Here is a 13,465-nt window from a genome sequence, read left to right as displayed (position 1 = left end):
AGGGGGGTGAGACAGGGTTGTGTGCTTGCACCGACCCTGTTCTGCCTCTTTGTCAATGGGGTAATCGCCCATTTGACTAGCATAGGTGACATCGATGCTCCAAAGCTCAACGGCAGCAGGGTGCCCGCCATTATGTTTGCGGACGATACCCTGCTGCTGTCCAAATCCCCTATGGGAATACAACCCGTCTTGGATGGGTTCACGATTTTTTGCGTGGAGCGGGGGCTTGAGATCAATGCCCTCCAAACTAAATATATGATTCTCAACCCCCCCCTCCTCAACACGCCCCATTCCCACTATAGGCACCCTGAGACTCGAGAGGGTATCTAGTATTGAATATCTCAGGGTGAATATCAACCAAAACATGACCTGGGATACGCACCGGACTAAGGCGAACATGAAATTAGCACAGTTAACGGGTGGCATCTGCAGGATGGTAAATAGGTCAACCTACAAACCCCTTGGTCCTGTGCTCCAAATTTATAAAATGCAGGCAAGGGGGGCAGTCACCTACGGGGGGGGGGGGGAATTGTGGGGTCACATACCAGCCCAAAACCTGTTGTCCACTGAAAATAAATTCTTTAGGCAGCTGGTAGCTTTACCCTCAAGCACCCCGCTTCTCCCAATGAGGTTAGATCTGGGTCTAAGACCAATTACAGAGAAGTTGGGACTGAAACCAATCACTTTCTGGCCAAAAAGAACTGAAGAGATGATGGACCCTTACTAGGCTAAGCACCTGACTAACTATCCCCCGAATGGTATGTACACCCCTCAGTTCAAACAAGGGGACTGTGTGCACACTGAATGGCACCCATCAACACTGTGCCTTTTCCCTTGGGAATTTTTTTATAGTACAAACAACCGCAAAGGTGCACCACATAAATTGTTACAAATGTAATGGAAATGATATATCTTGGAGATGTAGTTGTTCTTCTTCAAATCCTTTATTTTCAAAAACATTCAGTCAAACATAAACAGCCGACGCGTTTCAACATTTAACAAACCAATTAAAAAACCAGTTAATACAACAGACGCGGAGCCTATGCGTGTATCTGATGTTTAAGGCATTAGCTCACTGTCTATCTGACAGCCAAGTAGTCATAGATGGAAAATCAGGCTGTATACACATTTATATACAACATTTACATAATTTACATGTTAAGTCCATATCTCTCTGTTGTATTAACTGGTTTTTTAATTGGTTTGTTAAATGTTTTTAACTTTGCAAATTGTACATGTATTTCAGTACTCACAATACTGATCGTATGTATATATGTTTTTTACCGACAGCCCTGAAGAAGTCCCAGGTTGGGACGAAACGCGTCGGCTGTTTATGTTTGACTGAATGTTTTTGAAAATAAAGGATTTGAAGAAGAACAACTACATCTCCAAGATATATCATTTCCATTACATTTGTAACAATTTATGTGGTGCACCTTTGCGGTTGTTTGTACAATCACTTTCTGGCGTCGAATTTGGAGTACGCCTGAACTCATGAATTATAGGACTGAGCTCCAAGAGATCCTATCTTTACCAAATGCCTTCCACATTCCCTGGTTGAGATACATTAGACAAACTTGTGAGAGCCTAGGAAAGCCATAATTATGGCTAGACCCAGGAAATGCATGCTCTAGGATCCCACGTAAACTCCTCAAGGGATTTCTATGAGCGAAATGTACATGCATTAGTAGAGAGTACACGGGAGGGGTCCCTCACTAACTTGTTCATCAAATTTAAAGACTCATATTATCTAGAGCACGTCCTTGATGGCATTAGTCCCGTTTTGACCAGGAAATTGTTTCTTGCAGTGGCGAACGGCACACTCCCCCTTAGGGCTTTCACCAAACGCTGGGGTCAGCCCTCGCCCACAGAACAGTGCCCGGTATGCACACATCCTCAGGAAAATGATTTGCACATCATATTTTTTTGTAAAGCTTACCATAGATCTAGGAGGCACTAGCTCATCCCACTTTTAAAAAACCTAGGTTTTAGACATCATCTTTCAGCATACAGAATTTTAAAGACGGATTTATCACCCCCGATTGTGTTTGCGGTGGCAAAATTCCTAACAGCGATGTGGCACACCCGCACTCGTTATATTAAGTAAGTCACTGATTTGTGAAAATGAAATGTACTGTTGATTTTTTACTAGAATGCATTGTTATTCTTTTAAAATGTTTACTGTAAGGTTTTTATAATCTTTGTTTTATTTCCTATTGATTGCAAGTTGATTTTAAATTGTATGTATATATTTTATGATCTAAGTAGATCGAAATAAAGATTGAAAATGAATTGTAGGGATTGCATCAGGGTTCGTTGAAATCGCTGGAACCACTTGATCACTTGTTACTTCATTGTAGACAGGTGTTTCTTGACAAACTGTTATTTAGGTCTCAAGAGGTACAAGTTCTATAGCTTTATTGCATAGTCCTTCTTTTCGCACTGCAGATTCTTCAAAGGTGATGAGTCTCTCAGTTTGAACCTCTTGGATAGTAGCCAGATTAGGGCGTCTGCTACATTGGCAGAGTCCACTTGTCCTTCTGCTTATGATCAGCCACATAATGTGGTTTGACCAGGTCGATGGACACAAACCTGTATTCCTTTTTACCAGCAAGGGGCGGCAGTAATACTGTTCTTGATCCGTGGATTGCTAGGACAGGTACTGGTTGTAAGAAGGCCCAAATTCCTTCTTGTCCGTGATCTTTTCTCCGACTAGATCCCCAAGCTTTGGAATCCAGACAGGCCTAGCTGGGATCGTCGGTTTCTCTTCAGTGGTGCCTGGCTTCAGGAACACGTTACTTTGTTTCGTTCTTATTTCATTTAAGTCCTGTAAAACAGCCAAATGGCGAGCCCTTCATGTGCTGCTAAGATTAGTCCTAATCTATGTTCCATGTTTGGAATTACTCTATCCCCCACTCCAGGGATTCGAGCAAACGGAACATTGTTCGCATCAGTTATGTACGAGTATTTGAGTGGAAAGCCTTTCGGTAATGTTTTACCACTGTCTGTGCTCGAAGCATTGACAGCTTGCATTATTTTGCTGTCTATTTTAGTTTTTGAACGAGTGATTGCAGCTACGGAAGCCGTTTGCACAGATGCCTTCGCAGCTTAATCAGCCAATGAATCCCTGCAACGTGAACGCCATCACATTGATGACTCAGTGTATGTATCATGTGAGTGTTTTGTAGTCTTTATCGTAACTGAACTACTTGTTCCCAAAGCAATTTATGCTTGCTTGTGCTACCCTTTACATCTTTGTAACCGTTTTGAATCCAGTCCTGCAAGTATTCATTGTAAGATTGAACACAATAATACGAATCGCACACTGAGTGTGGGGAATTCGCAGTCCGTTTTCTCAAGCGCCATCTTGAATGCTGAACTGCACAATCTCCTAGAGATTGTGTTTTAGTGACCATTGGTCGGAATTTGCCATCGCGCCAACGACCTTTAACGATCGCGCACGCCAAACTATAGGCTTGTTTACCCGCCGTAGCGGGTTGAGCTGATCCCTCCAGTATAAATTATACATTCATACTGTTCTAAAGGCAGAATTTCAGTAGGCAGAGGACATTCTTGTTCGTATTGTAGAAATGCTTGTGTCTTCAAATATGTGTCAAAAACATATTCAACGTCTGTTGCAGCAAGAGAATTAACCCATTGTATCCATCTCGGATGAAAAGCTTTAGCATTTGGAATGCTCGCTTTTGTCACTGCCTCTAAAGCAGGTACAAGTGTAACGACCATAATGCGCTTACCCTGTGCGAGGGCTCCTCTTTTGCTACTGCAGGTTGAACCGCTGTCAGAATTTTTTCTTTTGAAGTAAATTTCATTTCTCCTTGTGTGTACAAGTGTGATTTGTATGCTATTGGTACCTTTTCACCTTAAAAGTTAAGTATGTGAATTCGCCTTGTCCTTGAATGATTTGGATCACTAAGTTGCGTACGTTTACGCGTGTTTGTAAATGTTTTGTTGCTAACATGTCTGTTTGCAATGAACGCAAAATTTCTGTGCGTTTTTGTGTCCAATTAACTGTTTTAAAATCAGGTTTGATTAATTTGTAGAGAGGTTTAACCCTTTCTGTGTAATTTAGAATGTATGTTCTTCCGCAATTTAGGAAACCTAGAATCAACTCTAAGTTTTTCAGTGTTTTTAGAGGTTGGAGCAGCGCACATGTCTCTAGAAAGTTTGTTGCCAGGCTTTTGCCTTCACTCGATAACTCATATCCTAGAAAAAGGACATTGAGGTGGGCAATTCTCGTTTTTTTTTTTTTTTTTTTAAATTGAATTCGTACCCTTCAGAGGTGAATCCCAGTATGATGGTGTTCACCCTGTTCAAGTGCCTGTCCAAGTCATTGTCTGTTAGATAGATGTCATCTACGTATGATAATGCTTTGTCATCATACGTTTGTAGTAACTCTGTTACCCTCGCTGAAAATAACCCCGAACTATTCTTGAATCCCTGAGGGAGACGACAGAAGTGACGCTGTGTCCCCATAATGGAGAAAGCGGTCAAATACCTACTTTCTGGTGCAATGTTTTGACAAAAGAAACCGTTAAAAATATCTAATGTGGTTTTATAGTTTTTTACGCACAATGTTATTCATTAATGCTGCACTTTGTGCATTTTGTTCTTCAAATGTTTTACAACAAGAATTTAGATGTCTGTAATCCAATACTAGACGATATGTATTGTCTGGTTTGGAGACCAGAAACAAAGGATTGTTCATGGACCAGGTGCATGTTTCAATCACCCCTTCGTATTCAAGTTGATCTAATATTTCCCTGACCTGTTTTTTAGCTTCTTACCTAATTGGGTAATGCCTTTGCGCAGTTGTTTGCTTTTTTAACTGGATTTTATGGTGAGGAGAATCCTCATCCAATCCTACATGATTTTAACATAATGCAGGAGCCTGGGCTATTGCCCATTTCCTGGCATAGGTATATTTTAAATGAATTGGGATGTGGTTGGACATGGCTGACATAATGATGTCATCGCCATGTGGGCACTCCCTGACCAATTGTGGTGGCCAGTCTTGTTCAGCTAGAAGAATGTCATAACCCTTAGAGAGTCGTTCCCAAAAGACTGCTCGTATCTTTCTTGGTATGTCCTCCTCAATCCGGAGTGTTATTTCATATAACTTATGTGGACAACTAACTCTGGTATCTTGTGTTTCAACTTGAATGAATTCATTCAAGTACACTGTCTCCAGATGATCCTTCAAGTTCTTGCGAGCTATGGTGGCTTCTGCTGCGCTGTCCAACATTTTCTGAGCCCATTCCCCGTACTTTAGCTGTATTCTCAAGATCCTAAGCATGTCTGATTTTTAGACCCGCTACTTTCTTTTTGGTGAATTAAGGTTTCTTGCTTTTCTGAACGTGTTGATCGTCTTGGACTTTAAGCGTTCTTCCTTGTTTTCTGACCGTCCTCTTCTTTAGGATTTCTGTGACGAAGTTTGAAAGGTACGAGAGTAATGTGTATCAGTATCTTGATATCTATTAGGTTTTCTCAAATTATACCTATTTCTGAGGTTATACCTCCTTTCAGAGGGTTCCTTTTGAGGAGACCTACCTCGGGATTGAGAACGCTTCTCTTTAGAAGTTTGTTTGCTATTTTTCCATTTCTTTTTAGAAGGAGTAGGAGTGTTTTTAGTAAAGACCTTTTCAGGACCTTCAGACAGTTGGGGTTTAACTGGATTCCTACCCAAGCTGTCTCCGCCTAATTCTTCATAGGATTTTTCAATTATTCTGGCCAGTTCTTTTGGTTTCTCAGTTACATCAAATTCCCTTAACTTTTCGCGGATCGCCACGGATGCTGCTTCACCTTTAATATTAGCTAATATTATTGTTGAGACCTGTTTGACATATTTCAGTAATTTCATACCTAGATTTAAAGCAGGCTCGGCCCGTATTCGTTTTGAATCTGTTTCAGGACTTCAGGTATTACCGCCATAGACGGAACACCATGTGTTTTAGTGTAAATTGCAGCAAAGACTGTACCCCCAAGTGTCGCAGTCCTCCAGATGTGGTGCAATCCCCTTTGGTAAACGGATTGTTAAAATTTTGTGTTTCTCATAAGGGGTAGTATTAGGAAATACTGCCTCGATTTGAGTAATTTTTTGACCTATCCAGAATGGCATTTGTTCCCATTTTGCGGGCAATTTACCAACGACGGAGTGTAAAGTCTGTGATGTAATTTTATTTCTGTTCTCCTGGTGAGGGGAATGCTGTGGAATCATTATTGCTGGTTGGACTGTAAGAGTCCAAAACAATAGAGGAAGCGTAGATGTAATGATAGAATCACCCTCCTAACAGATTTATACAAACAAAAAGATTCTATCAATGTGTGATGGTGATATTTTTTATTTTTAATGTATGCAGTGTAATACTAAACTCTCTCTTACAAAATGAAAAGATGAGAGCATTGTGTGCTTTTTAAAATACCCCTCACACACTAAAAAAATCCTTTAGTGTCATGCTTCATCATAGGGGTTTTCCCGTCCCTCTAAGGGGCGGGCGTGCTATGACCTACGAGCTACGCGGGAGCACTAGTTGTTGTGACAAAGGCTATGTGATGGTGCAGTGTAAGTGATATCAGTGAAGTGTAGAGACCTAACTAGTGAGTGTGATAAAAAGAAAAATTAAAAATTCCCTGGCTAGTAGAAAAAATACATTTTATTCACTTCTCTAGCTGGGAACATTAAGAAGGGGGTTTTGTGGTAGAGCAATTAGCTTACTACCTGGTCAACATGTTTCGTAAGCAGTCCCCTACTGCTTACTCATCAGGACCTTCTAATGGTCCCTACTACGGAGTGCTCGGTTTGTAAAGTGGTAAGCCTACAGTCCTACAAACTGGCAGCAAAAATCGGCTGCTAGTTTGGGCTACAGGGCATGAGCTGGCCCTAATGAAAACGTGATTGATTTTCAAATGGTAGTCAAAAATATTGACCTATTGCGGTCTTAGTTCGACAAATGTTACATGCCCCATGAGCTGGCAGGCGAAGGGTGTTCCACTCGGTAAAATTTACCGCATGAGTACAATGCCTCGTTCCTACCCTTGTGCCGCTCCGTGGACGGCATTTGAGAAGATGAGCTGGATGTCATCTGCTTAGGATATGATATTTAGTCTGGGGGTTCCGACTATGTTGGTAAAGAGGGTAATGTAGGTGTAGACTAGGATGGGGGTGTAGGAGGATCCTTGAGGGAACTCACAGATGATGTCCTTGAGTATGGAGTTGAATGGAAAATGGAGATAGGTGGACCTTTTGCGTTCTTCCGGTGAGGAAGAAGGGTATTCACTTGAGGGTGTTTCCTTGAATAAAAATGTGATGCAGTCTTCTGATCAGGGTGTGATGAGATATGGTGTAAAAGGCTGCTGAGAGATCAACAAGAAGCTGAGCTGCTGTTTCTCCCCAGTCGAGGAGGGCTCTGATTTCATTGGTAGCTGCAATCAAGGCAGTCTTAGTAACGTGGTGGCGCGAAATCCAGGTTGGGGGGTGTTGAGGAGAAAGTTCTCCTCCAGATAGTTTGTGAGTTGTCGGTTGATGTTTTTTTCTCCAGGACTTATTGGATAGGGAAAGAGGAATGGGCGGTAGGTTTTGAGTTCGCTCAAGTCGGCGGATGGTTTCTTGAGGAGTGGCTTGATTTCTGCCTGTTTCCAGTCTTCGAGAAAGGTGGCCATGGTAAGTGAGAAGTTGAAGACCGTGGTGATCTTGCTGCTGATCCTGCGGTCACCGAGGTTGAAAATGTGCAGACCGGGGTCTGTGGGGACTCCTGAGGGAACAGAGTTCATGATGGTGGTGGTGTCCTCTGGGGTGAGCTGGCCCCATGAGTTAAGTCAGTGGCCCGGTTTGATTCTGGTGAGTGTTTGAAGGCAATCTGAGGACTTGGGTTTGAAGTTCTTATAGATGGTGGTGATCTTGTCATGAAAAAGTCTGTAAGTCAGTCACATAGTTCTCGGGAAGGGTTAATACTGTTTTCTGGGGCTCTGGAGTTGGATAACTCTCTATTGATGTTAAAGAGCTCTTTGCTGTGGTTGGAACTTGACTGCAGTTGACTAGACTTTGTCTTTCTCAGTAGCCTGTGGTAGAGGTTGAGAGAGGTCTTGAAAGTGGTCTTGTCTGAGCTGTTCTTGAATGAGCACCATCTTATAGCACCAACTGTGAACTTTGCATTGTCAGTTGTTAATTTTTTACAAAATAAGTGCCTGGACCCTAGCCAGGGGCCACTGCACCCTGCTCCATCCATGGCCCCTGCTAGCCCTGCCACTAACTGTATGAACCCAACTAGTAACCATGACACTCTTACAAGTGTGACAATCGGACTATTCCACACCGCTAAAGCTATATTAATTGTTTGGGTGGCAGGTACTCTTCATTACTATTGTGTGCTGAATTGATAAACAACTGTTTTTGTGCTTCTCTCTAAATTAGACAGACAGCGCCACCATGCGCAAACTGTCCAAGCGCTGGTGTTGACAATTAAGTGCCAGTGCCAAACACCGGAAACTACAGGCTCTTATTATGCACAGTGCATTGCAGTTATAATTGGGGAAAGTAGTTATTTCATAGTACATTTGCTTGCATTAACTTTTGCTTGGGAAGTATGTATTTTCATTGGTGTTGTGTGTATTTAATTTTAAAGTTTATATAGCGCAAACATGACCCTTGCGGGTGATTCAGCAGGTTTACCAGCTTGAGTTACTCACAAACTACCATACTCATCTGGGCCCATAAAACATCTTGCTAGAGCGACCTTGGCTGAGTTCCAATTGATTCATCATGGTTCCAGACAGGTTTGGGTGTGCTTGCACACAAGTCAGATTGGGTAGGGATTTCAGTCACCCTCCAGGCCCAAATACGAACTATTAACAAAGTCACAGAAAAACATGTTAGAATACGGAAATAAATGAATGCACTGTATGCCACTTATTTCTACTCTAATCCCATCAATTTATTTAATCTTTCGCATTAGCAATTTAATGAAATGTGAGGGGTTTAGTTTAAGCATAACATGTGCATTACCATGTGCGTTTCAAGTGGCCATTTTAATAGCTATTGTGCAGCTGCAAAGTTTCCCACCAAAGAAAAAGACATCATACTATGTAGATGCAGTAATCGCACGCGCAGAAAATTCCAGCATTTTCGGCAGCCATTTTAAGTCACTCGAGTTAATGTTTAGTAAGTAATACACATTGGCAAGCTTCCCATAGATTCTAAATAAGATTTGTAATGCAATATTAGTATTTACAAACATGTTGGTTAGAGTATTACACGTTATTTGAGAGGATTGCATCCGAGCAAGTCTCTTTCATACGAAACCTTGCTCCATCACAGGTATCTATCGCTTTACAATTGTTCAGAGAGCAGAGACCAAGAACATCAATAATATGACAGTCGAGAAAAATCCAGGATATAAATATATCACTCACTCGCCTGATCTGTCTCTCTTTCTCTATGTATAGTAATGTGCAATCTATCACCATTGTGCGTGGGGTGGGCCCATGACAAGGCAACAAATTAATATGGAGAGCCGAGCCAAAGTTCTGGAACATCCTGGGTAGAGGGAGGGAGCAGGTAAAAGCTACATGAAAGCTTGGCTTGTAGTGTAGTTCCTATATTCCCAAATGGCGCATTGGAATAATATATTCAGCAGTGTAGACGTAGGACTGAGGTCGACTAGGTCTCTACTGACTATATTAGACTTAAGGTTTGCCAGCTAGCTCAGAGGTCACTAGAAACTTTCTCGAATAAACGAGGAGGAGTTTAACCTCCCTGGATAGACAAGAAGGGATTAGCTTCTGACAACCATATAACATGACAACTTTGCTCCCTAAGAATAAGAGTGTTTCTCTCAGCAATGAGGGAGAACGCCTTCCCCCCTCAGGACAGTCTTGAATGCCTCCCACAAGGAGACAGTGGAGGCAACCGAGCCCGTGTTTTCGGAGAAATAGAGCTCCATGGCTTTGGCCAGGAGTCCACGAGTCTTGGGATCACGAAAGTACCACTGGTTTATCGGAGCCACCCTCTCGATCGCTCCAACGTCAAAATCGAAGGACACCCAGGCCGGAGAATGGTCCGAAATGCCCCTCGCCATCAATCTGGCCTCTGAGACCGCCGAAGCGTGGGCCGCTAATGTCAGAACATAGTCAATCCTGGAGAGGCTACCATGAGCCCCCCGAGTGGAACGAGTATTGACGCTGGGCGGGATGCAACAGTCTCCAGCAGTCAACAAGTCCAAAGGTATCAAGGAAGTCGGGGAGCCAGGTCTGCGCACCTCGAAGGTCTCTGTCTGGATGGATGCCGATCCAGTGTCCCCGAACCCACTGCATTAAAGTCGCCTCCCAAAAGAAGCAGCCCCTCAGGAAGACCTAAAATGGTGCACCCAAGATCCCTGAAGGTGCCCGTCTGTAGCCCAGGGGGGACATAAATCGAAACCAGAGCCAGGGTACGCCCCTCCCACCTCCCCGTGACTGAGACGTAACGTCCTCGCTCATCGACCACCTTCGAGTCAATCTCCAAGGGGAGGGCCGAACGTACCATAATCCCCACCCCCGGGAACCTGAGGAGAACCCCGAGTGTGCCACCATCTTGAAACCTTTTCTATTAAGTGCGTGGCATGTGTTCCCCACCAAATGAGTTTCCTGCAACAGTATTACATCCTGCACACACCTCTTAAACATTTGCAGTACAATACCCCTCTTAATACGGTCCCCCAGCCCGTTGACATTCCAGCTGAGAACATTCAATTTCCTACTGCCCATCATCGATATCCCACCCCATCCCGCCCTCGACGGGCGCCGCCATTACATGAACAGAATCATACAACCAAGTGCCTCGCCAAAAAGGAAACAAAGAATCAAAAAATTCAACCCAAGAACAAAAACAAAGAACCTGTCCGCCCCCCACCCTGCACCCCTGCATCAGACTAAATAGCCCACCCAACTCGCAGTGTGCCTGTCGCCCCTAGAAAACTAATCTACGAAAAGCCCCCGAGGAGAAAGGAGGTGACCCTATCCCCCCCCCACCCTCCAAATAGAAAAATGCAGGGGAAGCCCCCTTACGAGTGCAGGATTACCAAACCAAACAGCTGATGGTAGACCCATTGTCCAAAAAAGTGTCCAGTAGCCAATCCTTATTCCTGCCGGTCCTGGCCGCCAGTGGCTTCTTCCGATCGTTCCTCTGTGTCTGCACGTCGCTGGGGCAAAGTGTCAAGCCAGTCCGACACCACCTCTGGCAAGTCAAAAAACAAAGCCCGGCCGTCCTGTTCGATCCGCAGTTTGGCAGGAAACAGCATAGCGTACTTCATACCCATGTCCCGCAATCTTCGTTTCACTCCCATGAAACTTTGCCTCCGTTTCTGCACGGATTGGGTGAAGTCCGGAAAGAAGTTGATGGCAGCGTTCTGGAACTGCAGAGGCCCACCGCTCCTTGAGGCCTGTAAAATGGAGTCACGGTCCCTAAAGTTAAAGACGCGGGCGATGATGGGCCTTGGGGGGGCACCTTCCTTCGGCCGACCCCCAGGCATCCTGTGCGCCCGCTCAACGGAAAAGAACTTACTAAGTCCTTTGGGGGCCAGATGGTTCTGGACCAGGTCTTCAACGAAGTGGTCCACAGCCGAGTCTTCGGCCCCCTCCGGCACACCAATAATGCGGACGTTCTGCCGCCTGGCCCGACCCTCATAATCCTCAAGCCTCCGCGCATAAAGGTCGTTGGTCGACTTCAAGTTACGGACCTCGGTTTGCAGATCCGAGACGTCTGTGGTTAGGCTAGAGGTCTTGATGAACGAGCGACTTGACTCGCTCGTTCGTTTTTCCCAAGTTCGCTCTGATCAGGTTGACGTCAATCGCCTGAGTGTCCACCTTGAGCGCCATCACTTAGTGCTGCTGATGCATCTCGGCCTTCATGCCTTCAATGGCGCCCATGATGTCGCGGAGCGTGGGTTCTTGAACCTCAGGCGACACCTCCCGGTGCAGGTCCTTGGGTCTCGCGGAGGCACCAGGCGAGCCTCTCTGCTGAGCGTAGCGCTCCATGTTGTTCGACTGCGAGTAGGTAGTCTTCCTGCTGGCCCGAGGCAGTGTTTTATCAGCTCTACCCTTGCCAGCCATTACTGGTCCCCGGGCCACCTCGTCTGTCGATACAACGGGTTTCACCAGTTCACCTGGGTTCGGGGCGACCTATCCCGCACTCCAACCAGCAGACGCTCACTCCCCCACTACGCTAGCTCCGTAGTGAGCCGGAGCAGCCAAATCCGTGCCTCGTCACCTCCGTCTGGCAATGTCGCAATCACAGGCCCCGGCTTGAGATCTGGTCCCCTTGCAGTCCGCGAACTTCCACACGGTGTAACTGCACCCAGGAACGTCGGATTTGGAATCGGACAACGGAATCCGTGTCCGCGTCGGTTCATCTTCAATATTTCACGAAAATCTGAGAGGATATGTGACAGGATTAGTACGGAGGATCGGAGGGTCTTCGGAGCTCCGAGCTCACGCGGCCATCTTGGTTGCTCGCGAAGCTCCTCCTATCCCTGCATTTTTGACCCCTTCAGAGAAACTTGCTGTGACTCATAGAGGCCGAGGCCGACTGCACCTCTTCAGGCCCTCTAAGCGCGCTCCGGCACACTGCGTGCCCTGTAATTACTGGAGACTCCACCCAGGGCCCTCTAGTGTAGAGCCTCACTCCCCGCCACAGTAGATCACCCCGCGGGGCAGCCGTGCGCTACCTCTTCAATGCCTGCACATCTGATCGGGGAGAGGCTGATCTGTAGATTTCTCGATGGCGCCTCCTTGCTTTGAATCGGCGCGAAGGCTGTGTGTAATCGGACGGCCGCGCAGCGCTCTGTCTTAAGGTGCGGCCGGTCCCCACAACACCTGGAGTAAGAACTCCTAGCCGCAATGGCGCCTTGGGCTCTCCAGTGTCTCCGCTCTGTCCTTCAGCTGGCCTGGGTTACTGCGCAGCGCTCCTGTATTATCGATGCTCCCTTCCGAGAATCACTCTGACCTCATCTCCGCCATCTTGTGTTGCTGTGCAGCCGTCTTGACCGTGTTCCCACTGTCGCCTCGTCGCATTTCAGAGCATAATTTCCCAATTTTTAAATGCCTGCCATGGCTAGAGCTGAGGTCCGCCTATGAATTTATGCCAGAGAATGAGCGAGGGCTTCGGAGCCGTGCTAGTGTCCTTCCATTCCCATCAGCTGCTCACAAGCCACATGGTTAAATATACAATTAAAAAAGGAAAAGGAACTTTCATTTTACATTTTAAAATGCATCTCATTTTCCTTTAAGAGAAACAGGCTGCATTTAAAAACCAAACAAAATTGCTTTATTTAAAAGCATTCACAGACGTGGTGGTCTGCTGACCCCAGCAGACCACCATCCCTGTGATTTTTCCGATTCCCAGTGGGTTGCAAACCGAGACTTTCCTCATGAATATTAATGAGGTATGCCTGTTTCCAACCCTAAATCTGTTAAA

The 13,465-nt window shown here is 45.3% G+C and overlaps 1 protein-coding gene across 4 annotated transcripts in view; it reads left to right on the top strand.

The window, feature by feature from the left end:
- The window catches only part of DTWD1 (DTW motif tRNA-uridine aminocarboxypropyltransferase 1), a 116,252-nt gene that overhangs the window by 8,681 nt on the left and 94,106 nt on the right, over positions 1 to 13,465 (top strand). Inside the window, exon 2 of one of the 4 annotated variants that reach the window (XM_086951276.1) lies at positions 3,054 to 3,173. The exons of 2 other annotated variants lie outside the window; for them this stretch is intronic. The gene's annotated coding sequence lies outside the window, so the exon portion shown is untranslated. The remainder of the gene's footprint in view (positions 1 to 3,053; positions 3,174 to 13,465) is intronic. One more of the 4 variants, XM_086951277.1, reaches the window with a different exon arrangement.

This window comes from Lissotriton vulgaris, unplaced genomic scaffold (genome assembly GCF_964263255.1).
Source record: "Lissotriton vulgaris unplaced genomic scaffold, aLisVul1.2 SCAFFOLD_368, whole genome shotgun sequence".
Taxonomy (NCBI): Eukaryota; Metazoa; Chordata; class Amphibia; order Caudata; family Salamandridae; genus Lissotriton; species Lissotriton vulgaris.
The sequence above is the reverse complement of the archived record's forward strand: the minus strand, read 5'-3'. Positions and strand labels throughout refer to the sequence as shown.